The sequence below is a fragment of the Stegodyphus dumicola genome, chromosome X1, assembly GCF_044657685.1.
Source record: "Stegodyphus dumicola isolate Sdum_Otavi_A_Nest chromosome X1, ASM4465768v1".
NCBI lineage: Eukaryota > Metazoa > Arthropoda > Arachnida > Araneae > Eresidae > Stegodyphus > Stegodyphus dumicola.
Window position 1 is genome coordinate 164729597 of NC_140780.1, and position 11432 is coordinate 164741028.

An 11432-nucleotide genomic window follows, 5' to 3' on the forward strand; every position below is an offset into this window, starting at 1 on the left:
CTTTCGCTATTTGTATTCTAGCATTATACACAGATTTGTTTTCCTTCAGGTTCAAGCATGTGTAAGTTATACCAATTAAATTACATCACACATACCTGTAATGCATCAGTTAAATAACACTGAAGGAAATATGTCACTCACTCATTCGATGTTTGCATCATAGTGTGGTCGAGAAATTGTTCTTTCCTCACGGTGAGGCATGTATCAGTTTACTTAGTTCGCAAAGCGTAACCCTGACGCTGCTTCAATACATAGAATTACGTTTGGGATGTAAAGAAAGTAACCAAAACACGTGAATGAAATTGGATAGGCGAATTTATTAACTAATCATTCAGGTACTCAGTATTGGTAAACTGAGTTTAAATATCTCACTACGATGTAAGTCTCATACACAAAATGAAGATTATGATAAAGAAGGATATAAAATGAGAAATTTTTCAATTTAAATGTAAAATAGCAGTAAAATGAAAAATAAATGTAAAATTACATCACAGTTATGTATGAAAACTACATAAATTAATTAAAAAATAGTTATTTTATCTGGTTGTAAAGAGTGTTTCCCGCCAAAAAACGTATTAACGTGTATAATTCTGACACAACGCTATAACACAATTTGCCACTTCCGCCTAGGTATAATAGCAAATTATCAACACAAATCAAATCAAACTGTTGATGCAACGAAAGTAAACAAACGCCAAGAACTAACACTGTCACCCACATGACGTCATGCGTATGTGGCATAACTTTCTCCCTGCACTGCGCATCGCTCTTGGGCCCCCCCCTGTATCCCGCCACAACCAAAGAATCTCTTCTTTGCCACAACCGGAAGTAGAAAGTGTCTGCTTTGCCATTGGTCAGTGAACAAGCATTACAACGCTTTTTTTTTTCTTTATAATTAAACATATTAAGAAAGCCTCTAATTAGCATATAAAATAACCTTAATTTTGCATTATATAAATTTATATTCACAGCATCTCTGTATTAAGGTAATAATTCAATTTTTCTACGAAAAATAGAAATGTCTGTGTATGCGCATGCTCAGTGTATAATCGTAAATCTGGTTAATTTTTATAAGTTAGCGTAAAATTAACTATGCAAATTTTGAGTTCATTTAACTGGACCCTTGTACTTATTCTGTAGATCTCCATATTAAGAATGTCTTTAACTGTTTCAGAAAAAATATAAAATATAATATAATTATTTATTTATTTTTCCCTCATATAAAAATTATTAAAAATAATTATTATTATCAAGAAGTTAAACATTTTCAAGCATCTTCTGCTCTATTTATTATTCTATTCCTCTACATGAAAGATTTGCTAGTCTTATTCCAATTTAAATGCTCACATTTGCTAAATAAAATAAGGCGAGTATTGTACCAAACTCAGTAAGTACACAAATTTAATATACACCTTATTCCAGTTAAATGGGTAATAGGATTTTCATAAAAGAAATTAAATTGTGTAAATTAATGTAAGTGTTGATATGAATAAAAATAACAAATATGATATAAGAAAATAAATAAGTTATTTTGAAGATCTTTAAATTAAGAAAATATAATTTTTTGCAAAAATGCACGTAAAGATTTAGCTCACATGTTAAAATTCATAGAAAAATTTTAGCCTTATATATGAATGCCCCTTTTTTTCATGTTCGTGGAAAAGGAAAACAAAGTGAAATGCCAAAAAATCACTAAATATTTTCAATTAATAAACTTTATTTTCAATCTTTTTAGACTTCGTATAATATCCGTAAAAGTGACGAATGAAATATACCATAAAGGCAGTAGTTTCTTTCAGAACATTCGGATTCGTATAATATGCGTAAAAGTGACGAATAAAATATACCATTATGGCGGTATTTTTTTCAGTACATTCGGATTCGTATAATTTTCGTAAAAATAACGTGTGGAAAATAACGGTAAAGAGTCAACAGTAACTTCAACCTTTTTCATTCGTATAAATTTCGTAAAAGTAACGTGCAAAAAATACCGTACGCTTATTTCACCAAAATTATACGTATATTTTTGGAGACGTGCTGCCTGGGTAGTGTCAAACTTAATTTTTCATATGTTAAAATATTAATTTGATCCAAGACACTCTGACATTTATTAGTAACAAAGTGTCATGCACATATTATGCGAATATAATTATTTTGGCTTTGTATTGTTAATGTTTACTTCAGGACAGTCTGGCTATGTTGTAATTGTAAGTCACTTTGTTTTTTATTTGCAGTCTACTGGTGGGCGGGAAACGTATAAAAGAAAATCATCTAATATGAATGTGTTGTCAACTCCATTGATGGCTGCATGAAGTCTTTAGGCGCTATCTATCCTGCATCAATAATTTTTTATACAGAAATATGCGATAGTTTTATAAACTATGTAAAGTACCTACTCTTGAAGTCTCTTAGATAACTGTTAATCAATAATACACTAATAGCCATTAAAATTGCTACAGCATGAAGGAAAGCAAATAAAAAAAATATTTGTTGTACGTAAATAGTATGGCATGAAGACAAAATGATTAAATTTGTAAGCAGTTTGGGGGTTTACAAGGGTGCAAAAGCAGTCGAAACAACTGCTCCACCTGGCAGCTTAAAACGGCCCTTATCCGGTTAGGCACTGAGTAGAATTTCGCTTGAATGACAGAAATTGGCATCTCATTCCATTTTGATTCAAGTCTATGCCACACTTCATCAATCGTATTAGATGGAGAGGGTTGCTAGGCCAGTCCTCAGCAAACCATGAGCAGGTGTTTTCAATGGGTGACAGATCTGGAGACCGTACAGGCCAGGGCAGCAATCAAATACACTGCGTATCGAGGAAGGTCAGAACACAATGTGCAACTCTCCTTGGAGCCTCTAGACACTTATACGACCATCAAAATAATGCACACAGAAACGGAACTCGTCTGAAAAGACGACATTGTGCCCCTTCTATATCCAGCTTTATTGTTGGACACACCACAGTAGCCGTTTCTCTCTGTGCTGCATTGTCAAGAGAAGCTAAAGTAATGGACACCGTGCTGATAGTCCATGCTGATGTAAACGTTGACACACCGTACGAGCAGATACTGGCCATGCTGCGAACATGCCCATTTTCTGACTAATGGTCTGTGTTACGAAGAACACAGAAAATATATAAATCAAATATATTCAAAACAGTTCGTTCAGTTGCGGGCCTGCCTCTACCCGAGGCTGGGTGCATTATGAATAAAGACAAAAAAGTTCTTAATGAGTCATTCTTTATTTCCATCAAAACAGTATCACTCTTCCGAGATCAGCTTTCGTTCGTCTACAAGTAAAACATTCGAAACACTCAGCACGCAGGCGGACGTCACAAACAGCAGCGCCTCGCGCCGGTTATTACTTCAGTTCATTTCACAACATCCTTCCCCCCTTGAGACTCAGGTTGAGTCTCAAACTCATAACAAACATTATTTAAAAGATCAAGTCTTTTTGGAACTTTTACAAGTCGTCCAGATGAGGAATATTGTTGCATCACCATTTTATCAGGTGCAATTCCCTTTTTTAACGTACACCCAGCACTAGAATTAGATTCCTCTGCACCCTGTTTCTTATCAGGAATTATGTTTCTATCATTGGACTGTATCGCCAGAGGAAAGATGCGTTGTATTGGTCGTATAACTATTCCATGCCGGGTCTTAAGTTTAACCGTACGAATCTTTTCATCACGTCCAGGGATCAATTCTGTAATTCGGGCTAAAGGCCAAAATAAACGTTTTCTGTTATCATCCCCCATCAGTACTATTTCTCCTACTACAGGTTCCCGAGATCGTTTTTCATTATGCTTTTGAACCAGTTGACTAAGGTATTCTTTTCTAAATCGTTGTCTCAGATCATTTAACAATTTAGTTCTATACTTTAATCTCTTATTAAGACTTGACGAATTTAATTCATCAAGATCTTCAACATTGGAATTTCTGTTCTCGATAAGAAACATGGCGGGTGTCAGAGGTACTAATTCTTGCGGATCTTCAGAAACATAAGTTAAGGGTCTGAGAATTAATTATAGTTTCACAATCACAAATAATAGTATAAAGTTCTTCATATGATAACACTGATTTACCTAAAGTACGTTTCAGCAATTCTTTTACTGTACGAACCAACCTCTCCCACCAGCCACCCCACCAAGCTGCAGTAGGTGGAATAAATTTCCAGATTATCCTTTCAGTTCCTGTTTCCTTTAATACTTTAGCCCCATTTAGTTTTGATAAATCATTAGATGCACCCCGAAAATTTGTCCCGTTATCACTATAGATTATTCTAGGACGTCTGCGCCTAGCAACAAATCGTCGAAGCGCCAGGAGAAACGCATCAGTAGAAAGAGAATTTACGAGTTCAAGGTGAATGGCACGGTACACAGCGCAGGTGAACAGCGCGATCCACACCTTTCCCCCATTTTTTAAAAACAGCGGTCCGGTCAAATCGATCCCTATGATTTCAAATGGCGCACAATCCGTAACTCGGTCTGGCGGCAGAGGTGTCGGTTCGCTTGACATAGCCTTAGTTTTAAATCTTTTACAAACGATACAGTTAAAGAGGACATTTTTAATGGCCTTTCTAGCTCTGACTATCCAAAATCTTTCTCGTAATATGCATTGCATCATCTGAAGACCAGCATGACAGTTCTTATTATGCACATTTCTGATTAATAACTTAGTGAAATCACATTTTTCTGGTAACAGTATTGGATACAGAAAAGATTCATAGTCATCTCTATTTAGTATTCTCGTTTTAACTCTTAGAATACTATTATCATCAATGAGCGTTTCAATAAAATTATAATATTTCTTATCAGTCAGATAATAATTTTGAACCAAACGAATTAAATTTTTCTCAGAATTTTCAATTTCATACTGTGAAAGTTCAATGTTTCCATTCTTTTCAGAACCACCTTTACAATTATTTACAAATCTAAATATCCATGCAAATACTCTAATCATTTTATCATAATTGGATACACTGATTCGATGCCAAGGGGGTGCGTCTTTTGATAGATCAATATTCACTATTTTTATCTTTTTCCTCTCCAATTCTATTTCTTCATGCAAACAAATAATCTCACCAGTGGGCCAGTTTTCAGGACCTTCTCGCAACCACAAGGGGCCTTCCCACCATCTAGACCGAAGCATTTGCTTCGCAAAACATCCGCGCGATAACAAGTCGGCAATATTTAGTTTCCCTGGGACATGTCTCCATGAATGACCTCGCGTCAACTCTCGAATCTCTTTAACCCTATTTTCGAAGAAAACAGACCAATTTCCTTGCTCTGTTATCCACCAAAGGGCAGTGGTTGAATCAGACCAGAAGGTAACTGTTAAATCGGGCAAACTGAGAGCCTTGATAATAGAATTTGCAAGTCTAGAACCTATACAACAAGCCATTAATTCTAAGCGAGGAATGCTTAAAGATTTCAAAGGCGATACTCTAGACTTCGCCCGTACGAGATTTATTTTTACTTCAGAATTAAATATTGATCGAACAAAGACGCACGCTGCATACGCCCCCTTGCAAGCATCCACAAATACATGTAGTTCAGACGTGTCATTGATAAACAAGTATCGAGGCAAAGTAACATCTTTCAAAACATTAAGTTCTTTAAACCAGTTCAAAAATATATTTACATCATTCGGAGACAATTCATCATCCCATGTAATTTTCACTTTCCACAATTTTTGCAACAACAGTTTTGGAAGCAATGTAGTTGGCGTTAATAAACCAATAGGATCAAAAATTGTCTGCACAATTGCCAAAATTGTCCTCTTTGTGATTTTCGTATCACAGGTCAATGTATCTGTATCTGTTCAGCACCTCAGTGTATCATTATCCAAATTCCAAATTACCCCCAAAACGGAAGTATTCCCTGAATGTTTGTCAACATTTGTACCAGCCATATTGCTTTCAAAACCGCGCAAGTTAACACATCCATTTGACATGATTAATTTGGAATGTTCAATAAAAGTAAACTGTTCATCAATACTACAAACGCTAGATAAACAATTATCCACATAAAATGGCGATTTTAATTTTTGAGCAACTTCACTATATTGACGTGGACAGTTTTCTAATAGATGCATTATAGATGCGTTCAACAAGTAGGGGCTGGAAGAAACTCCAAACACAACTCTGCAATGCCTATAAATTAATTGCCCTTCATTGCATGGGAAAAAAATATCTGAGAAAATCTCTATCTTTAGTTGCGACAGATAACATTAAAAAATCCTTTTCAATACCGGCACTAATACCAATCTGATACATTCTAAAACGATCTAGAATATCAGGCATTAATTCAATAAGATTTATTCCTTTACACAAACATTCGTTCAAAGACAGTTTCCCTTTCTCAGATGCAGAAGCGTCAAAAACAGGACGAATTTTCGTGGTTTCACTTCCTAATTTGATTACAGGCCTATGCGGCAAATAATGACATTCATTATTCAATTCGTTTCTGGTACGCGTTCAATAATATTCAACCTTTCCCATTCCTTGAACACATTTTGATAATCATCGAAAAATTTACTACATCTGAGTTTATAGATCATCTTTTGATACCTTATCAGGATCAATGTTCCGTCTTACCTTCTTCGGGAACATGCAAGGACCTGACTCGGAACAGAGAGCTTACTAAAGCTATGTTCAAAACTGTGGGAAGTAGACAGGATACACAAGAAGGGTATACAAAACCCTTTATTTTTCTCTATTTACAATAACTTCCGTACTTCGGAATACACAGACCCGCTACTTGGGGTCTAACGTAAAAATATAAAAATAGAACTAAACTCTAATTTAACTTTAAAATAATAAACGTGGAAGATTGGCCTTATATTAACAGGAAGCCGTATGTAGTACAGAGAACTGTGAACACTACAATACGTTTAAAATTTATCAAGAGGATTAAAATCTCTGGCCTGGAAGGCAACCAGCAACTGAGTAAACTTCTAAGGTAAGCGGCCTGCTTCGAATCACTGCTTCCTCTCTCTCGCTTGGCAAAAAGCCACAACTTAAATTCTTGGCGTTCGCCAGACAAATTTTGCATAAATACTTTAACGCTTATAATTCTGGCCGGAAGTAGAAAATAAGAAGTGATAGTAAAGATTTAAAATAAAATAAACGTTAGTAAAACTTAAGATCCTTACATACTTCCCGCCAGAGTTAATTAGTTTGAAACTGAGGTCTAAAACGACCTTGTTGAAAACTTTTAGCTCTAGAATCTAACGCGAGGCCAATCTTTTACAAACATTTTTCGCTAGAAACTAGAAATTTAAAAGAAAGAAATTTGTTTTTACAATAGCAGCTCCCAGGACACACAATTTGTTTCATCTGTACTGCATCTAAACAGGAGCTTTTATTCAAATCTGGTTCTTTCCAGAGATCTGGAAGGAAAACTAGTTTAATGAAATGTTACAAAATGAAATGGCAAGTAACATGTATAATTATGTTTCTCTTAACATTCTTATTTCATTTATGACTATTTTAATTATCTCTCCCCATGCTCTCTGACATGTGTTGTAAAAGAACACCAAACACGAATGTGTTTATGTCTATGTGTTCAACACTTCCTCCTACAATCAAAACACTAACGTGTTAAAATTCAACATAGCAAGACCTCGTAACACACCCTAATTTCAACTCTAAACCCTGAGGTACTATTCTGAAAGTGGCTAACTCTGAAGTGTAGCGTCAGAGAGCCTAACTACATCATTCAACCTTTAACACATATTCACCATGATTTAGTCTTTTTACAGTCACACGAATAAAATAAATTTTAACATTACTTTCACTTTTACCATATCACGGTATTTCTTAACATTTAAAATAACAGTTCACATGTACATAAGAACATATTAACATGCCGTTAATTTTACACATTTGAAAACATACATTAGTACATTGTTAACTTCTATTCTTTTCAAAGCAAGTGCCAATTCTTTCTACATTGAAATAATACATTTCAAAAAGTCTTTCAGACTAAAAACTTCTTTCTTGCCAGAATGTTTTAAATAATATTTATACAATATTTAAGTCTTTACACAACGCTATTATACATCAAGTTTAGTTTTACGCGCGAGTAATTGAAAAACATAATACCAAACTCGGTAACAACTCATTTCTCGCCCTTTTGGCGATTAAGGTAGACCTGGCATGAGGTAAAACTTCTTGAAATCTGCCACTTGCAGTAAGAATGAAAGGTTAACTTAAGTTTGCAAAGTAACATAAAATTTTACTTATCTTTGTGGTATTCGGACATTCTTTTCTGGGCCCAGTCCTTAAAGGTAGTGCAGATAGTTGTTTGATTTATCCTCCTTCTTGTATGGGCTCGCCCTTCAGTGCCTTCCTCTAGATGCTTTTGTTTTCTCCAGTTCGGTCACCCTTGAATACCTTCATTTTCGCTTCTGCCTGTGGTCTTGGTCGTTTGATGGCAGCTGGTCTTGGCGGAACCGGGAAACTTCTTTCGTGTTCCTGCTTGGAGCTCGTTGCTGGCCGTTCAAATTTTAGTTGTAACTTTTCCTCCGCCGCTGATGGCCCTTCCGCAGTTCGGCGACATTTGCAGCGGAGAGTCCTGTCGGATGAGTAGATCTTCCGTTTTAGAGCCGTGTTATAGTTGCCGTCATTTCTCCTGGTTCTCTTTGCATACGTCGTCCTTCTCCCTTCTTCATTCTGGGGGTGTTCGTGAACTCTCTTTTCTGGACGGTGGAACGGCTTCTTTTTCTTGCTACCTTCAATTTTTCCGCAGGGAAACTTTCTTTTCACTTGCTCCTGCCTCTTAATGGCTTGCCCTTGTACTTGTCGTTTTTCCACCTCTGGAGCTTGTGCCTGCGGTGTCTGCCGTGCCGGATCCTGCAAAAGATCTGAAAATATTTGCATTTTATTACGATCGAAGTAGGGCTTGATTTGATCAATGTTTGCGGAACAGGTTTCACCATTTCTGGCTTTTAACACTACAACAGCGTGAGTTATTTTTTCTATAACATATGGTCCTTCAAATCGTGGAAAAAACTTGGCAGTTTTATCTTCTGGTGCTGAAGAAAGTGAATGCTTAATTTTTAAAACTTCATCCCCTACTTTATAAGTTACTCCCCGTCGTTTCAAGTCATAATAGAGTTTCTGTTTTCTCTGTGCTACTTCAGTATTCTTCTTTGCTTCCTTAATTAGTTTTTCTATATCACCCATTTTAAATTCTGGGGCTCTTTGTTGCACATAAAATAATTTATCTAACGGCGTTATAATCTTTCTGCCTAAAAATAACTCAGCAGGAGTTTTGCCCGTTGTATCATGTTTTGCGGTCCTAAGGGCGAAAGCTAATACATTGACATAGTTATCCCAGCTTTTATGAAAATTTTTAACATAACTACGGATAATTTTCACTATATTTCTATTGAGCCGTTTCGCTATATTTGATTGCGGCCGATACGGGACCATTTTTAAATGACGTATGCCCAGTTTTTGGCACATGTCTTCAAATATATTACTTACAAATTGAGGACCATTATCCGATATAACTTTTAGGGGCGCCCCGTATTTTAAAATATATTTATTTAAAATAGAATCAGTAACTAATTTCGCGGAGGCTCGTTTTAAGGGAACAATTTCGGTCCATTTACTAAAATGATCAACCATAACAAGGAGATAGCTACTTTTATTTAACTGACTTTTTGGGAAAGGGCCCAATAAATCGATGCCAATTATTTCATTTGGAAATTCGGATTTAATACTATTTAGAAACCCGGCCGGGCGGAAATTAATATAATTAACTGCTTGACATGTTGGGCAGGACTGGACATACGCCCTTGTTAACTTTTGCAGTTCAGGAAAATAGACTGCTTCGCGTACGCGTTGGATAGTTTTTCGAATACCAGCATGAGAAGCTAAAGGGCTGTCATGGAGCTTCTGCAGGATATTTAATCTAAGACTAGCTGGGATAACAGGTCGAAATTCGTTGTTGGGATTCGTAGTTTTTGTATAGAATAATAGACCATCTATTAGTTTGTAATGGGCCGCCCTATTTCTTATCGCCACAATATCTTGGTGGCTAAAATTTTCAGGATCCTTTAAATACTCATAAATGCTTCCAAACTCAGGATCCTTACTCAGTTCGGTTATTACAGTTTCTCGGGAATTTATTGTACATGCTGTGAGCATTGCCACCTTTACAGTATTACCTTGTTCATCTATTTTAATTCTTGATAGGGCATCTGCTACGATATTTTCCTTTCCGGGGGTATGTTTGATTACCAGATTATATTCTTGTAGCTTGAGTGCCCATCTTATTAACCTTGGGGATAAGTTTTTCCCTTAGTACAATCTACTTACCGCCGCATGATCAGAGTACACTGTTATTGGCGCCTTTCCAAAATAGACTCGGAACTTTTGTACCGCTCCTACCGCATAATCCGAAGCATCCGCTGAAATTTCTAAATTCTCATCCTTTTCAGGAAATTTCAACACAGGGGCTTGCGTTAATGCTTGTTTTAATTTTTCGAAAGCACTATTGGCTTCGGCCGTCCACGAGAATCTTGCCTTTTTCCTTTTTAATTTTAACAATGGCTCAGCGATAGCTGCAAAATCTTTTATAAAGGACCTATAATATGAACAAAGTCTTAGAAAAGAAGAGAGCTTCTTTGCCGTGTTTGCAGTCGGATACTTTTGTACAGCGATTATTTTTGATTCGTCTGTCTCTATTCCTTTCTGAGATATCTTGTAACCTAAATATTTTAATTCAGGGGCTGCAAATTTGCACTTTTCGACATTAACTTTTAGACCGGCCTCATTTAATAAAGAAAACACCTGTCTTAAATCCTGTACATGTTGGTCGAGATTATCACTAGTAATAATGATATCGTCTAAATAGATAAATGTGGACTTTCCAAGAACAGGTCTTAACACAATGTCCATACATCGCTGAAATGTTGCCGGGGCCCCTGAAAGGCCAAACGGCATACGCAAAAATGCATAAGTGCCAGACTTGGTTATAAAAGCAGTCTTAGGCACGTCCTCAGGTCTAACCCCTATTTGAAAATAACCAGTCGTTAAGTCTAAAGTCGTCATATATTTGGTGGATGTTATGTTCCTTAGAATTTCTTCAATTATAGGTAACGGATATACCGGATATTTAGTTATGGAGTTTAATTTACGGTAATCAATCGCGAATCTCCATCTTTTTGGATGTGTCAAAGGATAGTCATTATTTTTCTTACATAAAACCACCGGGCTAGCATAACTACTTGAGATGGGCGTTATGATCTTTTTACGTAGCATATCGGTGATATGCCATTCTATAATTTTTTCCTTATTCTTATCATACCGGTATGCTTTATGGCGAACTGGCATTGAATCTCCGGTGTCAATACTATGGTTAGTAACCTGAGTAAATCCTGTAATTTCACTAAATAACAAAGCAAATTCACTTA